At 41.0% G+C, this 15,312-nt stretch overlaps 1 long non-coding RNA gene across 1 annotated transcript; it reads left to right on the forward strand.

Moving 5' to 3' along the window:
• Positions 1–3,500: 3,500 nt before the first annotated feature.
• On the forward strand, positions 3,501–13,750 carry LOC106033808 (uncharacterized). Its single transcript, XR_010834070.1, has 5 exons — positions 3,501–3,631; positions 4,602–4,668; positions 4,834–9,458; positions 10,447–10,545; positions 12,319–13,750. It is a non-coding gene; the product is annotated as an uncharacterized lncRNA (long non-coding RNA).
• The last annotated feature ends 1,562 nt before the right edge of the window (positions 13,751–15,312 follow it).

A 15,312-nucleotide genomic window follows, 5' to 3' on the forward strand; every position in this document is an offset into this window, starting at 1 on the left:
AACACTTGCAACCAAGTAATTAATCACTTCTGAATATCAAATTTGTACATAATCAGCTTTTTACCCAGGGGAATAGCATATTAGATCTTCCCTCAGCAAAATGAAAAATTCTTTCTTGACATGAAATCACTGACAGCATGTAATTATTACGAAATATAACTTACATGGAAATAGTTTTATAAAAAATAGATTACTGTATCCTTTGTCTCCTACATATCCTTCTCTTAGGCTGCTTCCTCAAAAGTAAGCTTCCTTTTCTATGATTGCATCAATAATCTCTTGTTTGTTTGTGGTCTCCTGTTGATGTATTCTGTCAGTAATGATTTAATGGCCTTTTTTAATAATAACAGCAGATATTAATGAGAACTGTACTACTTCTGGCATGCCTGAGGTCTGGAGGGAACATGAGTGTAACAGCCCTGACTCTTAATTTTATGCTTAACTGGAAGACACCTTTGTGTTCTTGGCATTTTACTGCCAAGTGCTGGCCTCATTTATGTTCAGATGCCCATACTTCAGGCTGGATGGTGGCATAACGAGTATAGCTGGCATTGATCCTTCTCCTATCCTCCACATTTCAAGTACTTGTCCCTTGTCTTCCAGCAGGAAGCCTTGCTGCCAACCCTGTGTCAGATATGAAGCCCATTCTCTAGTCAGTAGTCCCTTCGGGGACCATTTCCAACCCTTTTCTGCTGCTTGTGTAATGCAAATGAAGTGGGATGCCACGGGGCATTTAATGTATGTGGGGATAACTACATATATTAGGGCAGGGCTAATGTTTGTCTTTCCTCCATTTTAAAGATCTCATAGCAGAAAAGTCTATTAAATCTACTAATTGTAATCGGGACTTGTGGATTTGGCGGTTTTCCCTTACTCCCTAATCAGCTTTACTATTTCTGCCAAGCCACCCCTTCCTTTCCAGAGCTGACAGAGCTTTGTGGAGTTGGACCTGAGGCAGCTTGTTCCAACTGCTGAAAACAGAGCCATGGATTTCTTTCTACAGTTGTAATGACTTCTGCAATAGTTTGTTCTTCTTTCATCTTATTTATACCCTCAAGGGCAAAATTAACTGTTTCAGTGCAGACTTGCATTCCTTCCAGAATGGGTTAGTCTGTTGTATTCTGTGCTTACGCCCTCCTCTGTGGAAGAAGGGGGAATGAGAGCATCATAAAAGGATCAGTTGAACAACTTCTGTATGGATAAATCACTGAAGCTTTCTTTGTTGAAACATATCACTTTGGATTGCAAGCTATTACTCATTTCATGTTCAATTGCTAAGAAATAAAGGTATCCCAGAACAGAGGAGCAGTGTCAAGCCTTATGTTCAGAGATAAGTGTGTTTGGGGTCTTCAAATTATAGTAAACTTTCCTTAATCATTAAGCATGAGCTTAGACTTCACTGGGGCACATAGCCTAGTAGGAAATGGATGCAAACTTTAGCTCTTACATGCCATTCTACACCCTCTGTGTATATCTGGCTTGTAGTTTGTATTTTTTATTTGCCTTTGCAACAAATGATCACTGACAAAGCATAAAACAAGCACATTCTGTTATGGATATAGTAAGTGTCTGTGCAAATGCATGTGTATATCTCTATGTAATCTGTTTACTAGAGAAGCAATTAGTAGCACTGACTTTGGCAACTTGTGAGACTTTTTTGAAAATAATGCTGTAGATGTAAGAGTTAAAACTACTGACAAGATGGAGGCTGGTGCATACTGGATATAAAGATGCACAGTTTGCTGTTTGAAGCTTGCAGGCAAGATTATTGATGTATAAATTTCTAGTGAGATGAAGGTGTTTACTTAGAAGGCATAGGTGGAGTTGTTGAGGATTTTAATTTTGAATGTGGATAATCCCTTAGTGCTTGACAGGGCTAGGTCCAGGCACAGGCAAAGGAGGCAGCACTAGTGATGCCACGATGAGAATGAATGGAACAGCAGCTACTTCTGGAAAACAGGGCACATGGGCCTCATAAATCCTAGTCACTTTTCTGTGATAGAAGCAGCTAACTCTGAGTGTAACACAGGTACTTCATCCTCAGGGCAGTAAAACTTAGTTTAAGTGGATAAGAAGCCTTGAGACAGCTCTGGTGGTTGACTTGAGTTCCCTGTGCCTTCCAGATGAAGTGTGTACAATTAGCAGTTTCACACAAAGTCTTTTTTTTTTTAATAAAAAACTTCAGATAAAACATTTATGAATGGTGGCAGACTTAGATGTAGAGGACATAGTTCGACTTACATGGAATGAAATAGAAAAGATGAGCAGAACTACTGAGGAGAAACTTGATTGTGCCAGAAGAGCAGCAATCTGAATGCTTCTAAGGTCTGAATACAGGAGGAAAACTGGTGAGATGTAGACATACAGGAGAGTTATTCAACACATCCAAACTGCAGAGAAGGCTCTTGCATCACTTGTGAGGCTTTGTGAGAAGACTCAGGTACAGCCAACTCTCAATGAGGGGAGGAAGGAAGGGATAGAGATGATCAATGACTAATCTCATTAAGAAATGTTGCTTTTATTTTTTCACAGTTCTATCCAGAGAATTGTGATATTATCTGTAATAATATCTCCAATTGCTTCTGAGTGCAATGAGTAAGTTTCTCCAGTGGCTCACATCCAACTTTCTTTGTTCTGTGCTTTATATGATGGAATATTCTTCCCTTGCCCAAAGGGTGATCTCTTTCATGGCCTTTAAACTGGCCAGAGGCTTGGATTTCTCTGCAGGAGTCCAGACTGCAGATTCTTCTGCATGTCTAAATCTAACAGTTTCAAAAATCAAATTTATTTACACAATTTCAGATATAGCCACCTCCAGTTAATCCAAATACTGATGGATTTGGCTGGAATGTTAGCATGTTATGAGAGATTTTTCTTTACTATGGTGCTTTGGGGAATGATGAAGGTGCCACAGTATACCATACTCATCATCTGGTGATAACTAATCCATACACTTAAATGTGTACTGAATTGATCTACATGTTAGTTTGCTTTGTTACATGTATTCCCCCAGGCTTTCATGAACTACTGGCAACTTCATGACCCTTACCTGCTTGTTATTTCTTCGCATTGCTTTTTTCTATCACTCAGATAAAGCAGTGTGTCACTGATATTTTTTCTATGCCCAGGTTTAACAGCTATCATCAGGATTGAATGTCTCTGGAACAGAATTATAGTTGAGTTATGAGCATGGTGATGTTAAACAGGTAAAGTCAGCTAGGCTTACATAATAGTATCCCTTTTTCTTGTTTGGAGAAAAAAATGTTTAAATGGGTAAGGAACTTTTTTCTGAGTATAATTCTCACCTATTCTGTTACCCACTGCTGAGCATGCCAGGGCCATTGTATATAATCAGGCAGTTGCATAATTACAAGTGATACTGGACAGTACTATTAAATGTAACCGTTCTGCCTTAGGGATGACTTCAGCATTATGTCAATGGAATCTAAGTGCCAAACTGCCATTATGCTAATTAGAAGCAGAGCTTGCCCAGAGGTGTTGTGCGGTCCTTAAGGATTTAATTCAATTTTATCCTTAGATCAATTTACATGAACAGTTCTACTTGAATTTTATTTTGTATCAGTTTATATTCATAAAACTGAAGTGGTTAAATATTTAATTACCTAGGGAGGTAAGAGTTTGTCTCCTGCAGTAACAGAGCAGGCTCTGTGGAGTGCTTTCCCTTAGCTGAAAGCCCCCCCAAAACTGAGACTGCAAACTTGTGAGCTAATAAGAGAAAGATGGAATCAGGGAATGTAGGATACAGAAGACCATGTTTCTGTATGATCTTAGTGCCTTCAAGTTGTGGTGTTGCTGGGTGTCAGGAAGAATGATTCCTAAACTAACACTTCTCAGGCAGCAGAGACACTGTGTGGTGTACTGCTTCATTCCCCATCCCAAGCACTTAGGTTACACATCAGGCCTCCACTGTGACTTGCTTTTCAGTTACTCAAGGAAGTAAAAATCAAGTGCTGGTAAGCTGTAAGTCAGATGCCAGGCTTCAGCCAAATAGAGGAAAGAATGCTCCTTAAGAACAAGGAGATAAAGTCCAAATGAAAAATGTTGAGGTGACTTTGCAAGTGTTTGAAGAAAGTGAAGATTTCTCTGAATATGTGAAGGACTAGAGTTAGGAAACTTGATTCTAGGATGCCATCTTGTTGCAATGCGTCTCAGTCAACCTCAATGCAGTCTCCAATGATTGTAGTGAGGTCTGAACTGCTGTTCAAGTGGCAAATTGGCAAAGGCATGTGGCTACCTAAGAATGTATGTAGACATCGAGCACTGACTTTAAAAGTAGGCTGTCATGAGGTGCTCTGCTGGCTGGAAGCGTTCTGGGAACGTATCTGTGGCCAGAGGTGTGCAGCAACACGGAGTGCTGGGGGAAGGAGCATGAACTGGTTGTGGTTTGAAAAACAAAGCTATTAGACAAGGGAGAGAAAAGGGAGGGAGAGCATGGCATTAGATTTTCTGGGCATTACTGACTGCGGAGGGAGTCAGTTACAGCTTCATAGTTTAGTGTGGAAATTTATTCTGCGTCAGAACTTGGCCACAGGGCAACAATGCCTACCAGTCTCACAACTCTAAATCTTTCTGGCTTTCAGACAGGTTTTGCAGATGTCTCTTCTGTGCTTAAACACTGCTTCTGCCCCTCAATTCAATGAGGAAATAGTAAGTATTCTACTGGACACTGAAGCACAGCTATTTCTAAGTAGGGGAGCTATGCTGATCACCAGTCTGGACTTGGTTTTTAAATGCACTGTCTTTGAGGGGAAAACAATTGCCAAAACAAAAGCTACCTACTCCAGTGAAGTAAGGTGTATTTATACTTGTTAGTTGGAACCATGTCAACAGTGAATAGCTCACGTTTGGGTGGTGACCTTAACACTGCAGACTGGATTCTGCTGCCTGTAGCCCAGCTCATATACTTCAGGTAAGCCTGTGTGTTCCCCCCTCTTCCCAAGGGGGAAGGGCCAGTATTTCAGTGAGTATGGTCAGCTCTGTGCTTTTTAATGGTGTGATTTGATTTACTTCCTCCAGATAACTTCAAATATTTCTCAACTTAAAGAAGAACGAAGTTCTGATATCTGCATTTTACAGCTGACTTCACAAAAGATTCTAAAATTAAAATCATATGTATTAATAGTTCTGATAAAATTATCCCCTAGTATTGATAGATTGAGGGACTGACATGAGTTTTGAGTTGAAAAACATAAAAATGATGCATTATATATCTGTCTCTCTCACTTTTAAATGAGGAATTCGAGATAAAGCAATAAGGTTTTTTCCACCTCATCTTTTGGTAGGTTTTTGATGCATTGGCTGCTTTATCTTATATCCTATGTATTGCTTTATGAAACTTTGAGCTGTTTGGCTTATTTTGTATTACTAAAAGTAGAGGAAGGTTGTTAAAAAAAAATACAGACAGATGTGGTGGTGGCTCTGTGTCACTTGGGTATGCCTTAAGTTAACTTAATAAATGTCTAGTTTTTGACTAGTAAAACTAGTGTAATACATTATCACTTGTCTTAATGTTCTTCTGAGTTCGTGCCATGGTTCCCTGCAGAAGAATGGAAGCATTTGCAAAAAAAGAGATTCACTCTGAATTTGCAAAATTTGAGACCAACAGCTGTTCCAGAGCCAACAAAAATAAAAAGCATGTAGCAGGTGGTACCGTGTATGTATGTCTAATTGTAGTCCAGCAATCTGCTATCCAGTTACCAAACAGTAAGGAATTTGATCATGATTCAGGCAAAGGAGGGGAGTAAAAAGAATGACAAAGAAAGTTTTGGCTCAAGCAATTACTATCTTTATAGATGAGAGTAATCTGTGCAGCTAGGAGCAGTGAGATATTTTCTTTTTCTTGTTTGAAATGTTCTCCTTTTGACTACTCACTATTTAGAGGAGCTGGTTATAGGTGCCAAGCTGACTGGAGAAATAATGGCATGTCCATTGGAGGGTTCATTGTAAGTAAACCTGGCTGTTGGACATGCTATATCAGTGACACGCAGCTCATGGCCCAGAGACTGATGCGAAGCAACTGTACACGTTCTCTAGGGGCTTGCATTGCACATAGTAAATCCTCCATGTGTACATGCTCACACCTGCACTTAGAAGGACCAATGATATGACCATACTTCTTCATTTGCACAATCCTGATGGCAATTCACTTGAGCTCTGTGAATGGACTGTTCCTACTCAGCTTTCCTCTGGCCTCTGTCCAGAAAGCAGTTTATTTGGATTTCTGATGACCAAAATATTCTCCCTCTTCTCTCAAACAAAGAAAACCTTTGCTTGAAACATCCCATGTGGGAGGATTGGGATGAGGGTGGAAAAACTAGTGTTTCTTTAAGACAAGGGGAAAAGAACTGTTGTCCACTAGGACTGAAGGGATCAAAAAAAAGTTGAGAGCTGCAAAATGCATGGTCTTGCAATTAGGAACAAGAACAAAACCCTCTGCAATGAAATGTGAGCCATTCAGGGGAGTGGCTTGGGTATGAAGTCAATCATGAAATCTCCACGGGCACTCAATGTAAAGCAGGTGTGAAAAATACATCTATTAGGATATCTGTTTCCCTTAGATACAAAGAATACTGTTTCTTTGATATAAAACCCCAGTGAGAGCTCCTATTGCAGGGAAGGACAGGGCTAGTCTCTTCTACAAGAAAAGATCTAAGGAGTGTGATTATCTGCAGAAAGGCTGAAATAGTTGCCCTTCGTAGAGCATCAGAGGATGAAGGCTGGTGGGAGGGAAGAAGGGGGAGAACTGAGTGAGGTTCAGGAAAATGTCAGCATCAGGATAGATGAGCCTGGGTGGCTGTGAATAAACTGAGCCTGAGAAGATTGCAGTGGTGTTTGGGATCTGGAACAGCTTCCTCTGGGAGAAATAGTGCTGAAACCTGATTTTTTTTTTTTTTTTTTTTTTTATTTTCATGAGGTGGTGTAAGTTTATGATGGGGAATTGGATAATGTGGTGTCTGCAATAGCAAGGGATCATGTTCAGAGATCTAGGAGGCCTTTTCCAGCTAGTCCAAAAATGGTCTACTTGGCAAGTTTGCCCTGTATAAATAGTCTGGGATTCAGAGAAACTCCAATGTCAGCAGTAGAGTATTTGGTAACAGGAGAGGGATCTCTAGATCAGTCATACACAGCCAAAGCCTTATCTTAGCTGCTTGTTCTGCTTCAGATAGTTGCAGGACCTGTAAGAATGGGTTTAGAAAATGGATTTAATATGTTAAGATAGGCTGGATTTGAAGGTGTCAGGCAACTGACAGGCATTTGACTTCTAGGAGAGGAAGAAAATAGAATTCTGGAGCATGGTGTAATACACAGCTGGAGAAGTGATAAAAGATGAAACAGATGGAATCGGGCTATGCTATCTACTAAGCTTTTAAAGATGTTTTTTGAGAAGAAATGTTCCAAGTATACTAGACTAGCTTCCTTTGGCCAATATTTTTGTGAGTCTCATTGAACTGGGTGTGAGAAGAACTATGATAAATGGGTTTATCAACTGACTAGCACAAGTCTAGTCGGAGAGATAAAAGGGTGGCATGGGAATTATGCTTCATAAAAGGACTGACACTGAAAAAATACAGTACAAATGAAGACATTAACTCTACTTTGGGAGCTCTGAAGAAGGATAATTACTGCTGCTCTTGATGTTAGAGATTTTCAATGAGATGATTCAAAAGAAACATAGAATAAAATGAGCGAGGGTATGCCAGCAATTGCCTTGTACAAGAACTGGCAGGAAGCCTCCTCTCAAAGTGCTGCATTTTTTGAGAGGAGCTCAAGTGCCCTAGTGCAAAAGGTGACCAGGATGGATAGGAACATTATTGTTGGAAACTCTGGAGTTATTGTGAAGTTTGGTCAAAGCTAGCATGGTGTGTATTTGGAGTGTGATTCTCTTCCCACTTAAGCAATAAAAGCCTGAAGCCAGCAGCCTTACACGAAGGTAAATCCAACACACCTGAGGGGAGCACTGACTCCTAGCTGCTCGGGCTCCAGGTTCTGATGGTGATTTATTTTCATCACAAACTGTCAGTTTCTGCTGAGCTTTTCACTGACCCCCTAAAGGTATAATTTGTTTGCATTTCCTGTGATCACATCAATCCTTCATCTTATTGTCAGTCATTCACTCACAGAATTAACTGAAGATTGTTTTCCTTTAATGATGTCTTACCATATAGATAAACCATAAAGGGTTTCTTTGCCTGGAGGACATGAAGTGCTGCTAATTTAAACTGATTTATGAAGTGTCTTTTGATGCTTTCACTGAGCAGCACGCTAAAGCCACTTTTCAAAAACATAAAATCCAAGTGTTCAGTGTATTGTTCCCCACACTTTTCAGAGTGGCAAAAGTTGTGCCCGCACAGTCCTAGAAGTGTCATGTACCCCTGAAACAATCATTGAAGGGGTTATATCATAACTGGTGTAACAGTTCCCTGATAACATTGCAATTGTGCAAAAAACAAAACCTGGGAGTGTCTGGGGGAAAGTGAATGTCCAGGGCAAAGCTAACAAGACATACAAACCTCTATTTCATTTTGCAAATTTTCTTCACAAAACTGACCTAAGGCTAGAGTCAGGTGAGGTCCCTACATGACTCCTAAGAGGCTTTGGTATAACAGAAAGCAGAAGAGATTTGAATTATGTTCTTAGAGCTTAAGTGGGTTGTTGCAAAGAGGATTTGACAAATCTAAGGGCTGAATTGCTGACAGGTGAGGTGGGGTAGCTGTTAATGACTTCAGACTGCCTGAAAAGGCTGATCTCTGAATGGGCAAAACCAGTCAGGTATTTGGGGGCTGAAGCTTCTCTGGCCTGGCTGCCACTTTGTCTGCTGTCAAATGCTTCCACTTGAACAACTTTCCTAAAGCAATAAGCAGTAAATTGGTGAGTGTAATATTTTAATTGTTCTTCCCAACTGATCACAGTGAAGAGCAAACAGTGCAGAGGGAGATTGCTGCTGCTATGCAGCTCAAAGCTAGAACTATCAGAAGCCAGAGCTATGCTTGCTGGTGCCTGTGAATTTGCTGGCCTTCAGTTTCCTTACTTAAAAGCACCAGGAACAAGCTCATGGCTTTCTGATCCTGGCCATATTTCTTGAGGAATGCTGATGAGGCAGACACGGCTCCAGCACTGACTCAAAGTGGTCTCTGTCCTGGAGGCCACAGATGGGAATGAAACAGCTCCCAGGTGTTTCCAGCCCCACAGCCTCCAGGGAGGGGCTGCCCCTGCCCCTGCCCTCCCTGTACTCACATGTACCCATGACTAAGCATCTGCATCCAAATAGATGAGAGAGTGCAAAGCTGCTGACCAGGAAGTTTTTTTATACTCTCCTCCCACCTGAATTAGTGATTAAAAACCTGCTGATCACCTGTCTGATTTCACACTCAGCTCTGAGGCGGTGCCATAGATCACAAAGGAAGAGCTGTGCTTCCCATAAGTATGGGTTGGAAAAGGTATTCCCTGATATCCCATCTTTCTTCTCCATGCAGCTCCTATAAAACTGATGTTGGAAAAACATTTTTTCTCATCTTTCATTGCATTTCTTATTTTTACTAAGACAGAACAAATGGCAAAAGATACTTGCAGGTGTTACAAAACAGAGGAAATTGCTTTTTAATTTCCATGTATGGACAGCAAAAAGCACATCCCAACAGCTGAAGCATTTGGTTCTGCCATGCTTTTGGGTAGTGTGAAACATGCATGGCAAGCAAATTGCAGCCTGTTTTCTCTTAAGTGTTTTGGGTGGAGAGGGAGGGTTCCCAGTGCCATGTGGTCTCCATTGCCTGCTCCAGCAGGGAGGCTGCCAGCCCCGGGGGGCAGGGGAGGAGGCTCAGGCTGGGTTCAGACTTGAGACTTGCTCGAGGGGATGAGGCAGCTAAACAACCAAGGGTTTTTATTGCGTCCTCCCCTCTTAAGCGAAGCTCCTCACCATGCAACCATTCTTACCAAGTGCCAGAGAATCCCTTATGGTCACATGAGCCTGTTTCTACTTTTCCCAGTGGGAATGCATGACAGCAATAACTTCAAGTTGTTTTTCTTTATACAGTAATATCTGGCCATACGTTAAACGCTTTGTGTTTGGGAGTGGTAGTTAAGCTGTTTGTTCTCTCTTATGCCTATGGATTCCCTGACTTGGAAGCAATTTGTTCAGAGAATATCCTTGCTTTTCTCATACTCTTCCTGTGCACTGCTGTGAGCCAGTGTTGTTCTCTAAACATTTTTAACTGATTTTGCTACTTTTCTGGTGATAAATCATTAATGGCAGTTATTTCCCACAAGGATTTGGGAGAGGAGAGGAGCAGCAAAATCACCAGAGCTTTTCCTGGGTATTATGACAGTATCCTGTGACTTTCTTCTAGTTTTCTGTTAAATGAAATTTCTGATAATTGCCTCCTGATAATAAAAATGTCACTTTTTTTTCTTTCTTTCTTTCTTTCCTAGGACTACAAACAGCACCTCCATTAGATCCTGAGCCTTCTCCCAGTCACCTGAAGTCTATAGGGCTCCTTAATGGTTCCTGAAATCAGATTCTACTTACTGGTATCAGTTTCATTAATGGTTTTGTTTTTTCTACCACTGATATTCAAAATTACTTCTGTTTTCCAAGACTCCTGTTCTCCAAGTAGTCTGTGGGCATAAGGAGCTCTGGCATATGTGAGGTAATCATGGATGATCTGGATGAAGGTTTTACAGGGTCAAGGACTTAGCAGGCCCTGGTTTTTAAGTGGAAAGTAAAAATGTGGAACACTCTTCTCATTGCAGAAAATACTTCTGCAGAAACACAACAAATTGGTGTACAGAAAACTACAGTACAGCTGCTGAAATGCAACTGGGTCCTTCCAAAATAAAATTTTTAGAAAGCAATGTCCTTCCTCTGTGCACAGAAGTGCAGAGGACAGTCTGAGATGGAGGGTCTAGTTTTCAGTGTTTTGCTATGTGTGGTCTCCAAAACAAGGAACTGCTGGTGAGAACTCGAGTGGTAAATAAATAAAATAATAATAATAATAAAAAAAACAACTGCTGGAAGTGGAAAAAATGCATTGGTTTAGGTAGTAATTGCCAACCTTCCAACTTTCTTAAAGTGCTGAATTCATTCAGATGGCAGAAGCCTTGTTAAAAGATGCAAGGAATAATGCAGATGTTAAGGAAAATGATGTTAAGGGGAAAAAAATGCTTTGTAGAACAACATTAACACTGAAGAGCAGAATCCTTTTAACCATGTTGTTTTCCTGTTTTACACCATGTTTTCAGCAATTAACATTTGGCCAGCCTCTACCTGGCTCATGGCTCATGCAGACAGGCAGGGGAAAAAGGGGTTGTACAGGATGATACCTGTCAACAAAGGAGGATAGAGTTCTGACCAATGCTCTAGCTGCCTACCTGATGGTAAAATATCAGGTATATCAGACTTGTACAGGACCCAAGCTTTGAGCTACTATTTATCTAATATGTGGTTCTGGCTACACATTAGATAAAAGATTTAAGCCAGTAAGTTTTTATACACTTGTGCTACAGGCTGTGGACTCACACAGGCATATTGGAGAGCAAAATACATCTTAGGAGCTTGTAGTTTACTTGGTCATCTTGGGTTTGAAGGTCTCTTGCATAGGGAATTTTCTCATTTCCTGACAGGTCACAGCTTGATAAAATAAACCAAGTTATTCACTCTTATAAAATATAAATTGGGTTATTTACTCTTCTCATCACCTTTGCTGTTGCATGATGAATGAAGCATATAGAAAAGGAAAATGAAAAGGTTTGCGGTGGCACAGATCTTGGATGAGCTGACTCTTTCAGCACAAAGAGGACTTGTCATCAGGTACTCTGTGGCAAGGCTCTGTCACCTGCTGTTGGTATTCTGTTGATGGACTGGCTGCTGTGAAATAGATTGAGTGAGCAAGAAAGAGCATAATCTAGATTTGACAGGTCAAATGCCATAGGTGTAAGAAAACAGTAACATTCCTTATTGCAGTGGGCATCCATCAGTTTGGGAAGAACTCCAGATATAATCTCTTTCAATTATTTTTCTCTTCACCATCTTCAATGTTCTCCCTGTGGGAAAGGCCAGTCAGGTCTGGAGACGGGATGTAGATTCAAAAACAACAGTGACAACTCATGCTATAATCAAATGCAAGAGCTAGGAGTAGATGGCCTGTTTCAAACAGTTTTTGAAGCAGTAAGCAGTTCAAAAGCAGTACTTCTCTAATTAGATGTTGCTGATTAGTGATACCACTGAAATCTATTGCACTTAAATGTAATCCTAGGATACTCTTCTGTTATTCATAAGCTTTCTATTTAATATTCTACTTGCAGGGTCTAAGCGAAGCTGCCTGGACTGTCTGGCTGTCTTAACCTGCTCCAAAGCAGGAATATTTCCAAGTCAAATCTTACATCAAATGAAGTCTAGGGGAAAGATGATACAAGCAACTAGGCATTCACCACATAGGATCTGGAGAGGAGGGAGACAACTCTGCCTTTAAAATCTCTTCCTGCTTAAAAAGCACTTCTCACAAGTCTTATATAGCACATCTTCAACTCAACATTTGTCCCTGAGAAATATGTTTGATGCTGTATAATTAAAGAGCACAAAATACAGATGTAATTAGTATTCTGCAAAAATAGCTTTTGCACTACCAGGCTCTGAAATGCATGTTTGCCTGCGCTATTTGCAGGCTGTTCTTGCATCCTTGATGTACCCCTGTGCCTATGTCACAGGATCCATCTACCTGACAGCTCCCTATCAGAATTCTCCCCCGCAAAATTGGGGAGTTGCTCCCTGATGCCTCCCCCTGCAGTGTGTGGCTGGGCAGGGGCTGGGGGAGGAATGCCCTGGGAATGCCCAAGGTGCTTCCACAGCCTGGCTCCTTGGAGCTGTGTTGTGTTCACAGGCTCTCAGTCTGTCGAGTGTGGCCTGCAGGCAACTGCATTTGGTGTTGTCATAGCTGAGCCTAGAAACTCTCCTTGCTCACTGACACCCCAGTCTTCATAGCTTGTGGCATGGGAGGAAAGGGATGTCTGCCAACACACCTGTTTTTCAAAACATTAAATGCTCTGAATCAAGTGGTAGCATGTTTTGACAAGGTAAGTTATCCTTTTTGCAATGGCCTTGGCTTGATGTCTCATTCATTCTCATGAGCCTTGTTTGTACTAGCAGGCTGCTGCTCCAACACAGCAACGTCACCTAGTGCATTTAAGCTTTATACGTACTGTACCTGCGGGACACGCTGCAAACAGCCAGGAAGCCCCAAGAACCTGTGTTTCAGGTGCATTAGAGAACTAATCTTTCCTCTCTTCCGTTTAAGGCTGTTTCTGATCTGTGCTCTTTAGGAGAGGACAGTATGTATGTAGGTTACTGAGAACTATTTGTTTAATAAAACCTGCCAGTAAATCCTTTGCTGCGCATAGATCAATCTCTCCACATACAGGGAATCAAAATCACCTTGTTGCGGGTTTCTGCATGACTTTCAGAGCGTGGTGTGATGCAATTGGACAGGATGCTCTTGGTATTGCTTTTTGTGCAAGTCGTGGGCCACAGGGCATTGTGTCTAACTTGGCAACTTTAGCCTTAAGTCTTAAATGAAGAAAACAAGCAGATAAATCCTAGCAGCTTTTCTTCCAAAGAACAATTAGTGACATCATAATGCTTGGTTAATGTAGTAGTTAATTGCTGACTATTACAGTCCTTTTTGGAGGACTAAAACAATGTATCAATAAATCAGCAAATAAATCCATAGCTTTTCTGAAATTTGATATTTTTGGTGAATGTTTTGCCCTCTGACTGATGTCAATGATTGATCTGGACAAGCATAGTGCCGGGCTGTGTGCTAGGGTACTAAATCTTTCCTTTCTTTTTTTCCCCCTTCTCTTTCTCAACCTTGCATGTTTTTGTAAGTCCATGATATAAGTGACCGTTACTGAACTTCTTACTAAAGTTTTACTAAGTTTGTTGGAATCTTGTGTTACAAAGTCTAAAATTCAGAATAAATATGTTTATTCTTTCACCCTTAAGTTTGTTTAGAGCACAAAGATGATACAGAGAACAGTTTTGCTGAATGTGTTATTTGCCTTACAGGTGTCAGTATAGCCTTTAAGTGCAATAAATTCTTTTAGAATACATAAGAATTAACTTAGTGTTATTTCATGGTAAGCTTTGGGCCAAAGTGCAGGCAATGTTTTTCTGTCAAGGTTACCAGGACAGAGACAGCTGCATGAAGTGCTTGGATATTTTATGATTTTATTTCCAAGAAGGGAATCTGTAATGAAGAATTATTAGATAAAGTTGGACTGTCTGACTTTATTTTATTTTTTACTCTGAGGGAAATGTGTTATAACTCTCCAATGTCATGAGCTGTGGTATATCCAGGTACAAGCCACAGCATACTATGTCTTCAAAGCCATGAGATGAATGGTGGTCATTACTACTGTAACAGAACACACTCCTGTGAAAAGAGATGACCCGTTTGGGGGACTTTTTTCAGGAAATGCTTAGAAGCATTCACCCTTCCTAGTGGAGAGAGAAGCCTGCCTTGAAGCCAGGCTAGATATTTGTACTAAGGGGAAAAAACAACCCAAAGGTCAAGTCAATGCAAGACAAGGAATCTAGGTCTTGGGAAGGAAAGCTCTTCTGTCACGTTCAGAGTTGTCTTCTGTCATGTTCAGAGTTGCTGTCACTTTGCAGTCATCTGAATATACAACACTGCAGATGGGGTGGCCTACAGGATAGGATGAGCTTTCCCACTGATACTAGATATCTGTGCCTGGCAGCCATGAAGTAGACAGATCAAGCCTGGTGAATTTGGTTGACAGAAAGCCCAGGCAGGGATGGCAGTGTTGCCTCACCACTGTTTTTAAGGTAAGCCTCTACATCCCAGGCCACTACAGTGGAATGTAACTTACTTGTGCTCATTAATTCCAGCTACTGATGTTAAATTGTCACTACTACAAGATGAGCTGTAGCATATTCTAGCATGCCCTGTCTCTCTTGACAACACATCATTGTCATCTCCTGTTCCTCAGTGGCTTTGGTGTTCCAGGACCCGTGAGCCCGAATGTATGGCCAATCCACCCAGCTCTGCAACTGTCATGGTTTCAGGAATGGAGAATTGGGGGCACCTACAGAGTAATCTGTGGATTACTTTTTTCTAGAAGATATTCAATTTCCATTCTCTGCAGTTGTGCCTGCTTTTCCCAATCAGACATCCTTTAACTGTACTGACAATATAATTCCTGGGAGAAGTATCAGATACTCTTGTGTCACCCTTCAGAATGGTGGCCTCAGATACAGGGGCACTACTGGTCTCCTCTGGA

The sequence above is a fragment of the Anser cygnoides genome, chromosome 11 (genome assembly GCF_040182565.1).
Source record: "Anser cygnoides isolate HZ-2024a breed goose chromosome 11, Taihu_goose_T2T_genome, whole genome shotgun sequence".
NCBI lineage: Eukaryota > Metazoa > Chordata > Aves > Anseriformes > Anatidae > Anser > Anser cygnoides.